General features: G+C 41.0%; 1 protein-coding gene across 1 annotated transcript in view; it reads left to right on the top strand.

The window, feature by feature from the left end:
- The window catches only part of LOC149795552 (sulfotransferase 1C2-like), a 61136-nt gene that overhangs the window by 44025 nt on the left and 3446 nt on the right, over positions 1–13665 (top strand). The window lies entirely within an intron of this gene.

Raw genomic sequence — 13665 nt, 5'->3', positions numbered from 1 at the left:
AGCTTAATGGGAATTTTGTTATAACTACTACTAACATTACACCTACCATGGAAAGTGATGATGTGTGTGTCAAACCAGACGGATGTGAAAGCGATGCCGCTCGTTATAGTGGACTCTTTACTGGTTTTCATTGTAGATGTCAACCTTCACGTAGCACCATTCAGCTGCCACCATACGGATGTCATTCAAAACTAAGCGGACTTCACCCTATCCTCATCAAAACGAACCTGTGAAAGACGAATATTCGTTTCTTTTGCGTTTGTCTGAATAGTGAAACTTCGAAATTCGATTCCAAACCTACCACGGAAAATGGGCTTGATCTCTAGGAAAACTTATACCCGAAGGTTTAGCCAGAGCCAGATATTTCTACTTGGGCGAAGGGGATAAAGTCAGGTGCTTCAGTTTTGGTGTGTCACTACACCAGTGGGAACAGCAAGACTCGGCATACCTGGAACATGCTCGATGGTCTCCGAATTGTCACTACCTACCTTTAGTGGGACCGAGTGATGGTAGTGACATACCATGCCGTTTAAGAATCCAGACTGGCTAGGAGTCAAACGTTGGACACCACCAAGACTAGTATTTAAACCCCATTTGAAAAATAATGCTCAAGGATTACCAAACGAACTGCAAGAGAAGATCTACAGGGAAGTTTGGCAGGGACTTGCCAGAGCAAAGTCTCAATGGGTGACTGTAGAACTTATGTGTCGAGAAATTCACAACAGGAGAGTGAAAAAGTCAACAAACGGGTCAGAATTTTCTGGATCAAGTGTGCGTTTATCCTATTATTTCGCCTTAGACCGTTTACATCAGAAGATTTTATTGACATTCTTCACCGTTACCTTGAATTGCAGTGGTCAGAAATTACTCATTATGTTCATTACTTTCGCTCTAAGAGAAGATTCTGAATAAAATAATACTAATTGACATGATCATGGATACTTTACAAGAGAACACTCGTGGTTTGCCTGTAGAGTTGAGAGAACGCATTAACCAAGAGCTGATCAAAATACAAGTGAAACGCAAAGAACAATTGCATCCGTTACGTCACCGATGTTTAAACCACTGGTACCTGAATGCTATAAGAGGACTAATTCAGATGAAACTGTTCCAGTAGTGTCTACTCATCCTACTTGTTACATGTTGGTCATACTACAAAGAGTTCCGGAGGATTTCGTTTACCAGACGATTCCTTATGGACTCTTTACGAATAGTACTTACCATAAAAAATGATAGTGGTCCCTTTAGATGTCCACGAGAGACTTATTTTGTTCCATGCTTTGCGTTTTCTTCTGGATATTTCTCGACCTTTACGGGAAAATAAAATTCGTCAACCTTTATGTACCAAAGGTGTGTATGACGATGTGTGTGCAGCTTGTGATTTACACCCTCATTGGACAGATGTACGTGACTAGAAAAATCGGGGTCTTGAGGCTTGGATCAAACAGGTGGCCCATTATGCTCAATAGTTGTGATCGTCAGTTCAAACGTCCAAGGAAAAAAAATCACTTTTAAACCTGTATTAGTGACAGTGCTAGAAGAACCCGTCACCGAGAACAACCACTCCCTTCAGGACACGACTGTCATCGACATTCCCGAAATACTATTGCGGGAGGAAACTTGTGTGACAGTACCCAATGTACAGACAGCAAGCACATTACACACAGTCCCTGAGACACATTGGTTACCAAAATCGCGTTGTACAATGACTTGTTTATATTCCAATTTGATCGTTTTGATGTGCATTTTGTCGTTGTACTTAACCATTTGGTTTTTATGTATTTTTGTCCTTCGTGTTGTTTTATTTTAATTTGCAATAAACGTGTCCTGAAAAAGTATAAAAACTCTTGTCTTCTCTCTCTTCGTGTCAAAAGTGACATTACTTGCACTATGGCTACCTCTGCTGTCTCATCTCCCTCTTCATCCGCTTTCAAAGTCATCGACGAACACTTAGATCATACCAGTTGGGAGGCCGTGTATCTTCGCATTCCCTTAACATGTTAGTTGCCGGAACTAGCAGTTCAAGCACAACCGAATTTGTCAAACGTTTGATCGAACATAAACATCATTTGATTGACCGTTCACCTCAACGGATCATGTGGTGTTACAAAGAGTGGTAATCGGCGTACATCCTCTTGCGAGAAAGTAAAGGCGATTCCATCTGGTCATTTTCGACGACATGTTAGGAGAAGACTAAGAAGAAATTAAACTGTGGATTACGCGCAAAGGGCATCATCGTAATGCCAGTGTCATTTACATTACTCACAATTTGTATGAACAAAGTAAAGCCCATCGCACCATTAGTATCAATGCTCATTACGTGGTCTTATTTAAAAGCCCTAGAGATAAATTGCAAGTGCAAGTCTTGTCCAAACAGGAACGCCGTGGCTGACTTATGCGTACGACGATGCCACTCAAACCACACACGCCTATTTACTCGTGGATTTAAAACCCTCCAACCCCGATTATTTGCAATTTCGTTTCCATTTGTTCCACCACTGGTGTCAAGGCGGACGGCCTGTCATGTATACGTCCTCCTCATCGAGTTAACAAAAAATCTACAAAAACGTCGGACGCTTTGGGACTGCTTGACACAACGTCAACATGACGTCCCTTCAGTCTCATCTTCCCGTCAAATTGATTGCCGCCTTGTACGGCGTTAGCCGCGAAAACAATACACAAATACGTGCTCGTGTCTTAGAAGCCAATCTTAAAGAAGTCTTACGATGGCTTACGGTGACAGCATGTGAAGTACTGCAAGTCATCATTAAGATTCCTCATCAAACCATAGAATTGTTTGAGAGAAACAAAATAGCCTTGACAGAACTGGTCGATACCCGAATCGACACTCAAACCAAAAATTAAATCATCTTGAAACCTGGAGGGATCGGTTCTCTAGGATGTGTCATTATTCGTTCCCTCTGAAAATGGGATCATAATGGCTCCAAAGTTCTCCCCAAGAGAAAACCACCAAAAAAGCCATACGAAGTCCAAAGAAGAAAAAGAGCAACGGTGTAAAGATCAGGTCTCAGCACCAGAAAAAGAAAATTTCACAGAAAAAGAAAGAAAACTACCCATAAAAAGAAAAGCTCTCAGAAAACAGTTTTTATCCGCAAGAGACTCTTCGGCCAAGACGCAACCATATGTTCACAAACCACGACCTGCAGCGACGGTGACCGCGTCTCCAGTAAATTCAGGTTCTTTCACTTCTCCATTGCTGGTGATGCCAGCCAAATCGAATTTGACACCCGTTCTTCCTCATTTGATGAAACAATGGAAATCCATGTCTCCAAGAACTTCTCCTTCTCTTTAGCTGCAGTGGCAAATTACCTGGTCCAAAATCAAAGTCCAGATAGACTGGACATGTTACAGATTTTACTGGATTTGTTCAAGCAAGAACTGTCCCGATTTAGTCCGTTGCGAACCACTCCACCACGCGTGATGCCTGTTATCAAGTTGATACGACGTAAAGACAATCAGTGGCGACGCGTTCCAGTATAAATATGGTCTAAGGCGAAGAATGGGTATCAGTGTTTTTGTGCTCCTGAACATCCAAAGATGTCTTGGACCAAAGAGGTGGCCCATTATGTTCAATAGTAGAAGCTATCCCTCTTCTAAACCCAAATGAAAGAAAAGTAAAGGACTGCCTCTTCTTTGAGTCAAAGATGAAGACATGTTGTTCGTCTTGTCCAAAGCTTCTCCATCAATGCGAAAAAAACTCATTCAAACAGCTTCCAAACATGTCATCGATAAAGTGTGGGAATGTTGTTTGAACGTCTTGAAAGGCACGATACCTTTGTCTAAACACCTGGAACAATGCTTTGCCAAACATCGTCACGATCTGCTCCAAATAGTCCAAAACATAATCCTCATTCGTTTAAAGAAGATTTGGTACAACGCAGAGGAATTTTGCCCCTGTTTGTCGGACCCTTGCTGAAAGGAGTATCGGGAACCATGCTAGGAGGACTCGGGCGCAAGATAAAAGGACTAAGAAGATAAAAGGTACCTCTGGTGTCCAAACATTTCAAACGTGACCCTTGAAATCGAATGTATGGACGAAAACTGGTTTTAGTGTCTTGCAAACGATGGATGGAATACCATCGTTGGCAAGAACAATGGACCTCGCATTTGCCTCCCAATCCGAATTTGACCGAGATGCCCCAGTTATAACACGAATTTGACCGAGATGCCCCAGTTATAACACGAATTGCAGTCGTTGATGTATCGCAACGATTTGTCCGAAACAGAAAAAATCGCAAAAGTATGGTCAACTCTTGAGACGACTAAAACTCTTTCACCAGAGAGATTTAGACGAAATAGCTCTTTCCACTCTGAAAAATTTAAAGGCCTTGATGAAAAGTCAATTTCAAACACTGTCACCACTACCCCCACCGACCACGACATACGCACACCCACGAATGCCTGAAGAAGAAGAGGTACGATTAGTCTTTCAAACACCTTCAGCAGCTCGTAGTAAGATTTCATCGTTCTTGTTGACCCCTTCCCCCGCACCCCAACGAAAAGAACTGAGAACTTGGTTTGAAAAAAGTGTCCACTCCTCCTTCGACATAATTAAAAAAGAAAGAAGGGAAGCCAGAAGTAGAAAAAGAAAAGACGACCAAAACCGTTTCATTATCAGCACCACCACTACCTTCGACTTCTACTCTCGTGGCACACCGGACACGTAAAGCCGTTTCCAAATCACCATCTCGCCCCATTCAAAATATCATCAGCGAAGAGTGGGTGACTTATTAATAAATAGAGACGGTGTTAGGCAACATTTACTGTGATCCATCCCATCCTGCGATTTACGGAGTTCAGAAATTGTATCGTGCTGCCAAAACCCGTCTGAAAAGTCTCCGTTTACTTCAGCTGCAACGATGGTTACAAGAACAACCCACATACACTTTACACAAACCCATTAGTCGAAAATGTTCTGGCAGTCGCACTCGAGCTGAGGGCATCAGTCGATCATCAATGTCAAGCCGATTTAGCCGATGTCTCTCATTTGACCTCCTACAATCGTGGCTACAAATATCTGTTTTGTGTCATCGATGTCTTTTCCAAATTTGCCTGGGTCGTGTCATTGACTTCCAGATCAAGCAGTGAGTTAGTGCGAACACTCCAACTGATGTTGAAACAAAGCGGTTGAAACCCTTTTCGATGACAAACCGACAAAGGCACCGAATTTCTGAACCAAGCTTTCCAAAAAGAATTAAAGAAACGAGACATTCATTTTTTTTCACCGCAGAGAATCCCAAAACCAAAGCTGGGATCGTGGAACGTTTTCAACATACCTTGCAAGAACGCATGTGGAAATATTTTACGCATCACCCCACTCCCAAGTACATCGACGTCTTACCACAGCTGATTCAAGGGTACAACCAATCTTACCATCCAAGCGTCGAACGTGCCCCCCCCCCCCCCCCGAAGTAACTCCGGACAACGAAGTGACCATTTTCGAGCGTCTGTTCGTTACGTCCCCGAAAGTGGCTATCCCCAAGAAAAGTGGAGTGTTGGTAGTAGGAGATAGGTGCGCATTGGCACCTCGAAACGCACTTTCCACAAAGGTTACTTACCCAACTGGACCACTGAATTGTTTCGTCTATAAATTGGAAGACATGAACGGGGAAGTGTTATAAGGAATGTTTTAGTTTCCCGAGTTATGTTTCACCAAAACAGAAGACGACGTGTACGAGATCGAAAGCATTCTTTAACGCAGAACCCGAAAAGTGGGAAAACGCCGTGTCAAAAAGTCAAAGTGCGTCGGAAAGGATATCCACCCAGTTTTTATTATTGGCTGAACGTTTCGCAAGTCATCCACTATAACTAGAAGTGACCATCATGACCTTCCACACAGCCTCATCTACCGCTACCACCACAGTTACGACTCCTTCACCCAGTTCTTCTCTGCAAGATCTACAAACACAACCCTTGTTAGTTTAGTGTGGAGAACGTGTGCCTAAAACGCAAATCGTCTTTTTCTACCAAATCTTTGTAGTATATTTTGTCGTCGGTGCGGCCATTGTTAAATTGAGTTTGCATCAAGGAGACGAACAACTGTAGACCATTTTATTGAGCAGTTGCATCGGTTACCGTCTTCCTATCCTTCCCTGAAATAGTCCTCGAACGGGAACAACGGGAATTTTGCCTCCATTGTCAGTCACCACACCAGCAACAACAACAACATTTTGGGCAGATACAATCCTCTGACTTCCAGTGACACCTCTGACAGCAGAATTCTGAAATTATGAACAACACCAACCAATTTTACTTAACGTTACTGTGTGACAGTTTCATGGATGTGTTTTCCCACAACATTTTGTGTTGTTGCAAGACCAAGTTACCTCCAATCCTTTAGTTAGATCACGAAGCCCATTGAGAAGTAATTTTGGTGGAGGTCGTTCATCCTAGACAAATCTATAACATCACTGAAAATCAATGCACTTTCCACTTCGAAATTCTGAACGTCCAGTTGCAAGAAGAAATTAATAAAATCGGGTTTTCAGGTCCTGCAGAACCAACAAACAATCCGTCATTCACCATTTACACTGAAAATTTCGTCAGGCTATTATTTTAGCAGTCGACCTTTGGTGGACACCATTACTTACAGGTTCGAGGCAACGCTTGGCAAAGCCCTGAACAGAGCTAAACAAAATGTCACGATTGGCTCTTTGCTTGCTGATGAAAGTTCAGAACACCGACACGTTGGGCATTACTTTTAATAGCAGATTGTTTGAAATTATGGGTGGACCACAAATGGTTACACAGAATTTGAGCCCAAAGATCAACAGTAATATGGATTTGTACAGGGCTTTTGGATCCCTGGTAGAACTGAACGAAGGACTGAATTTGATCTTTGTGACGATGAAGGCTGAAACACCTATTACATACACCTCGAATTTGTATATCCTCACTATTTACCCGTCAGTAAGTCGTATTTCGATACTGTCAACATTGCTATAAAGGAGATCTGGGACAAAATATTTCATTCACTAAAGGAAAGACACGGTGAAGCTCCATTTTCGAAAACGATTCTCAAACGACTCTTATGTCATGTATCCAGTGTACTGAGGTGTCACTCGACAGCGAGGATATGTTTAGGAGACATGCTGAACTCGGCCTTTCGATCGCTGGCCCCTGTTTTAAAACCGATGGTGACACAAGGATTGCATGCTCTGAAAGATGCTGCATTGACGCACGGAAAGAATTTCTTCAAAAGTGTATCATCGACAAACGAAACCTGAAAGAACTTTCTTCAGAGCAGACAAAAATGTCTTGCTGCAAACGGGCAAAGACATTTTGGGTCGACGAGAAACGCCTATAAATGCTATGGACGCTGCCGAGTCAGGGATTGCTGCTTCCCTGACGAAATAGCAAGGATAAGGCAGAAAGAGACGACGAAGAAAACGCCGCTCAGAGGACTTCACACTCATAAGCTAGAAAGACTAAGAAAAGAAATACCGTCTGAGACTTTGGCGTTTTTTGTTATTGAATCATAGATACAAAAAAATGATGCACCGGGAGTTTTGCGCCCGTTCCAAGTTGAAATCGGATCTGTTTGCCATGTCACCCACCATGATCACAATACAAGAATTCCAATGTGTCGATTTGCATCCAGTCTCCTCTTTGACGGATTCAGCTCCCATCGAGTTTGAAATCAAAGGACAGCCCGAAGATTACATCGATCTGAATAGCAGTTACTTGTTTTGAAGGTCAGAGTGACCGAGTGACCGAAAAGGAAGACAATACTAATCCAGAGGACACCAATAAAGTAGCTTCCGTCAAAAATTTCATGCATTCCTTGTTTAGCTGAGTGGATTTGAATAACAAACTAGTCAGCAGTAACATGGATACTTAGCCTTATCGAGCGTACCTGGACAATCTCTTGATGTACGGAAATGAAGTAAAATAAACCATCTTGATGCCTGCGTTATATAGAAACCTTACACGGCAAACAAAATCGCTGAACTAGATGACGACAATAAGTGATTTACTGTACCTCGAGAGAATATTACTCCACCCAGCAGCATTTTAGAACCGATGGATCGTTTGCATTTAGACATGTATATGTTGAACGACGTGGATGTCCGCCTGAGACTGAATCACAGCAGTACCGCTTTCCACTTGATAAATGATAATGCTACCAAATACAAAACTATTATTAAAGGAGCTCGACTCTACGTACGACGCTTGGAAGTGCTACCTAAAGTAGAAAACGTTATCATTCACACTTTGAGCAAAACGACTGCCAGTTATCCGATACGACGCGTGGAAGTGGAAACTTTGACCTTACCCAAGGGTCGACAATCCATGATCGAAGATCATCTATTCCAAGGACAGTTTCCCAAACGTTTAATCCTTTTGTATTGTCGAAAATGAAGCCTTCAAAGGAGCTGCGAATAAAAATGCTTTTGAAATTCAACACTTTGGCGCGTCTAATATCGAAGTCGGTCGCGATATCAAGACCTTGTGAACCAGACCATTCGAACCTAACTTTACCTAGAAGAATTACTTGAGATCTTACTTGTCCCTGTACGAAGCCACTGGACAGCTAGGAACTAATACCAGTCACGGCATTACATACGAGGATTACGCAGGAGGTTATGCTTTGGGGGCTTTTGATTTCACTCCAGACCAAGGCAGCGACGAGGGACATTTCCATCTTATAAAATCCAGCCAGATTCGTGTGGAAATTCAGTTTCCAGACCGAAAACCTGATGAAACGGTGAACGTAATCCTGTATGCCGAACTCGACAATACCATAGAAATCAACAGTTTGAGAGACGTCATTATAGACTATTAGAAGCAATGGAAGTCTTTAATTCTACTTTGAATAGTGGAGAATCTATATAGATGACATGGGAGGACACCATTAAAGTAGAATCTCAAGACAAAGACGAAAAGGAGATAGTGATGAAGTCCAGATAGCCCGAACAAGAACAACATACTTGGCAGACAAAATTATGGAATTGATAAAGAAAGATTACTATGGATATCAAAATATCATCCCATTCAAGTTCAACACGATAAATGTCTGATGCTGAGTCAAGAAGAAATATGGGACGAGTATCTGTACGAAGTTTGGAGTCTTATCTCAAAATAAACCATGTTAAATCAGTGATATAAAGACTTGCGTGAACATTCCTCTCCACCACTGATTACTCTAGACATCCATCACATTAAACCTCTCATAGCTCAGAATGCAGAGACAAAACGAATAAACGGTTACTTGTCAGACGATTTCAAACAGAAAATCAGGATTGAATTGATCACTTATCATTACCTGTGAAGAAAAACAACAAGATAAAAAACAGAACATCACAAAAATGGATATCTGAGAACTTTATTACCTTTCGAACAACAGTTCATACATTGCTTATTGGAAACCTGTCTTGTGTGGTAAAAATAAACTGCCTCATCACAAATCTCACGGCCATTAAGCGTATGTCATCAACAAGGACGACATTCATCTCCAGTACCCACTGAGTAGCTGTCTTCTTTCATAAAACAAGGTTGTGCGGAGTATTTTGATTCCTATTTATTGCAACCTTTGGAAGAGGACATCATCGACGTTATGAGAAAAAATGTCCAGAGAACAGGATTCAATAATGTGAAATTACAAGGCACAGATTCCATGGTGTGTGGACAATATTGCGTGTATTTTCTTCATCAACGCAATCTTGGCTATTCTTTAGAACATTTAGTGACTTATTTTGATCAACACTCTTCTAGAAACGACGACAAAGTAGGTCGATGGCTTGGTGAACATTACGGTTGTCTTTTGTCTTTAGCTAGGAAACGCAGTGTACATCAATGACCCAATGACTTCCAACAGTGGAAGTCTAACTTCAGTTCACAACGTTGTCAACCTTGTCCAAAATAGTGTGTTATTTGAAAAAGAAATGTTTGTTTGATTGTAAATTGTTAATTGTTGGTTGATAGTTATTTGAATAAAAATGTTGTTTTGAAAAAATGTGTCTAGAAAAAAACATACTTAATCAATTGTCAGTAGCATGTTAGTAAGTTAAAAAAAAACAGAAGTGTGCCTATAAGCACTTCATTTCATTATCTTTGTTAGAAGTGTGTCTATAAGCACTCCGTTTCCTTAGCTTGACAAATAAGTCGGTGGGGCTTGTGACTGTAACTAGTGATTGTAAGTAAAACGTGAGTGGGTATTTTTTTAATGTCCGCGCGTTCCATGTTTGTTGAGGTAATAATATGGCAATGTAAGTTTTGGTGATATGGGATATTTTCCTTCACATCCGTGCTCTACAGATATACAGGGAACGCTTGTCAGTCTGGCTACCCATTGTTGATTGATCAACTGAAAGAAGATGAGCAGACTCACCAAGCTTCTTGAACTCCAGATGAATCTGGAGTATGCCAGGCGCCTCCTGGACGAGCTGGACATCGAGTTGATTGCAGAGGTAACTAGGATAGTAGAGGAGGAGAAGCAGAGGAAAAAGAAGAAAAAGAAGGAAGAAAGAATCCTACCTTTCCTAAAGCTGAGACCTATGTGTAAGGTCAAGTCTGAGGTGAGGATACCTCAACAGGCAGCACAACCAAATCCGCTACAGTCACTGCCACGGCAATTACCAAGAGTAGCAAGAGTCGTATTCCCACATATGGAGAACTGGGTGGAGGGGTTGCGAGAGCAACCAGGTCAACAACATCACCCTCTGGTCTGGCATAGGAGAAAACAGAGGGAAGTTTTCACTATCCCAGAGACGGAAGACTGGGGTGCTGAGGACACGAAAGCTGCAACTGCACTCTCAGCGGCTATATTCGATTTGGATAATGACTGAAGCCAGTATTGTGTCTGTGGCGCAAGACCATGGAAGTGTCACCATTAACCCGGTTCATCTGGAGTTAAAAAAAGCCCATCCCTTCTCAGGGCTACCCCAATACTCTAGAATTGCCAGTTTGAGAAAGTGAGAAGTAGTGCAATTATAAAAACTCCTTTACTAATGTGATTGTGTGTGCGTATGTGTGTGTGTTTGTATGAGCTAACGTACCTTTGTGTAGATAGTAGAGTGTGTGATTGTGTAAGTGAGCATAGGCTTGCGTTGATAGTAGATTTTTGGGGGTTTATAAGCGTTCGCGTACGTTTGTCTGAATAGTAGAGTGTATTTTTTCCCTTCCCTTCTGTATAGGTGGCATATTTGTGTGTGTTTTTTTTCTCCTTCCCATGTGCGGGTAGTATAATATGGTTATGTTGATCGTATAGTAAAGGTTTGTTTTTCTCCTTCTCGTGTGTGGATAGTATATTCGTGATTTGTTTTGCTCCTTACCTCTGTGCTGAAATTGTAATTGGGTTTGTTTTTTCTTCTTCCCGTATTTGGATAGTAAATTTGGGGCTAGTGGATAGTATATAATAGTTTATTCTTCTTTTCATTTGTGGATCGTATATTAAGGGGTTTGTTTTTTCTGCTTCCCGTATGTGGGTATTATATTTTTTTTTTTTGGGGGGGTCTCCTTCCCGTGAGTGGATGGTATATTATGGTTTTGTGGATAGTATAGTAAGGTTTTTTTTTTCTTCCCGTGTGTATGGATTGTTGATAGTATGTGAAGTGAGTGTAGAGGATGTTTTCCTTCACGTCCGTGCTTGACAAATTTAAAGTCAAAGAGTTCGACTTTGGCGCCAATCCTAATCACACTACAAGCTGCTCAATATAATTACTCCGACCCAATACCTTTGACCGGAGATATTCCAAATTGCAGTACAATAGCCCTTACTTATGGCAACAAACTAGATCAGACATATGATAAAAAGACCAAAATATTAGCCGAACTTGAAGAAAATACTTAGGGTACACCAATGTATACACCGATGGCTCAAAAATTACAAATCCGAACAAAACTGCAACAGCAATACTAATCCCTGAAACAAAACCAGAACTCAGAGCATGACTACCCGACACCTAAAATGGCTCCAACTAACAAACATTAAAAAAGCAGTTATCATTAGCGATTCCCATAGCGTAATCAACTCTATCAAATCAAGCCACTCTATCACAAGATCTGGTACAAGGTATGATAGAGGAGGAAGTGGATCAAGTAAGATAATGTATTCAACCTCCGTATGTGAGAGTGGGAACCTTGAAGGAGGAATTTGATAATGTGATCAAAGTAAGGTGCTTTCTAGAAGATTGAGTGTATTGGACAGAGTGGTCTTTTGTTATATGGGGACTAGACTAGCTACAAAAAGCAGATGAAATGATGAGAAAGGTAATGGAAGTAGAACTGAAAAAAAAATTACGTATACCTGGTTAAAGGAGAGAAAGGATAAAGAAAATAGAAAAAAAATAGACCTTTGACAGAATGAATGAAAACTAGATAAAAGTGCAGGAGAAATTTAGATCCATGGCACATCCTGACTGGATGCCAGAGGCGAAAAAAAAGAACAAAGTAATCATTGAGAAAGTGAGGAAGACCTTGAGAAAAAAGAAGAAGGACCCAAAGGACCTTTTCATGCCCACTCATATGCCTAGACAAAAGTCGCTTTCTGGCCTAAACAGTTTTTAATTAGTTGTATTGTTGTTGTATATTGTCTATTATCTGTTGTCTGTGTTATCTCTATCTCTGTCCCGCCAGTCTGGTTCCCGCCAAGCGTTCTAGGTTGTTTTTCTCCCGCTGTTTGCTCCGATTGAGGTCAGCCCCTTGCTGCATTGTTGCTAATCGTCAGTACCGTGACGTCACCTTTTCTGTCATGTAATTTCCCATTGTCGCTTTAAATCTTGTCACTATATCACCCCAGGAGGTCTCGTAATGATAATTCCCATTGTCGCTATAAATCTCGTCGCTATATCACCCCAGGGGGTTCTGTATTGCATTTCCCCATTGTAGCTATGTCACACCACTATACTACTCTTGATGCATTTAATCAAAACGTTTTATTTTCTGTCATGTTTCTTAAGTAGTGACACTTGTTTTCTGTGAAAATGTCTCAGTTTGCCTAAACTTTGCTGGATGTTTCATTTTCTGATTTGATATATTCTACCCGCCTATCTTTTTTCATGAGTATCGAACTCTTCGATGGAGTCAGAGTTTAAGTTGAGACTTAACCCAGCCTACCACTTTTTTCTGATAGAGTCCTTACATCGGCACGTTTTATCCCAAGTTTGTCTCTGTCACATCTTCTTTAAATTCATTTATAATATTTGAACAATTTGAACATTTTGTTTTTTATTTGTCAGACCGTTTCTACACTTTTTTGCAAAGACTTCGAACTTATAATTTCGAATATTATCTCACCCTTCTTCAACGACCTCATTGTTCACATACAGCATGCGTGAACTGTTACCATCCTCACTTTGGAATTTACAACATCGGAACTGATTTGCCTTCCACTTCTGAATACAAAATGTGTTCAATTTGCAGATAAAGATTCATCTTTTTTTTGACTAAGTACCACTGCACAATAAAATATCAAGTCGGTGTTTTCCTAATTGTAATTTGCAACATCATCAGGAACAAGGGTGAAAGGTGGTATTACAAAGCAAAACACGTAACCAGCACAAATTAATATTTACTAAAAAGAAACAAAAAAAATCAATGTCTTACTCCGATGCCACTAAATCTAAGCTTGCATTTTAACGACCATATTCACAGTACATACATTTTTATGGTCGTCACAACTGTTTCAAAAGTACGACATGGCTT

The sequence above is a fragment of the Sinohyriopsis cumingii genome, chromosome 7 (genome assembly GCF_028554795.1).
Source record: "Sinohyriopsis cumingii isolate HCF-2022 chromosome 7, ASM2855479v2, whole genome shotgun sequence".
Classification (NCBI taxonomy): Eukaryota; Metazoa; Mollusca; class Bivalvia; order Unionida; family Unionidae; genus Sinohyriopsis; species Sinohyriopsis cumingii.
This window is presented reverse-complemented; position numbering and strand designations above follow the sequence as displayed.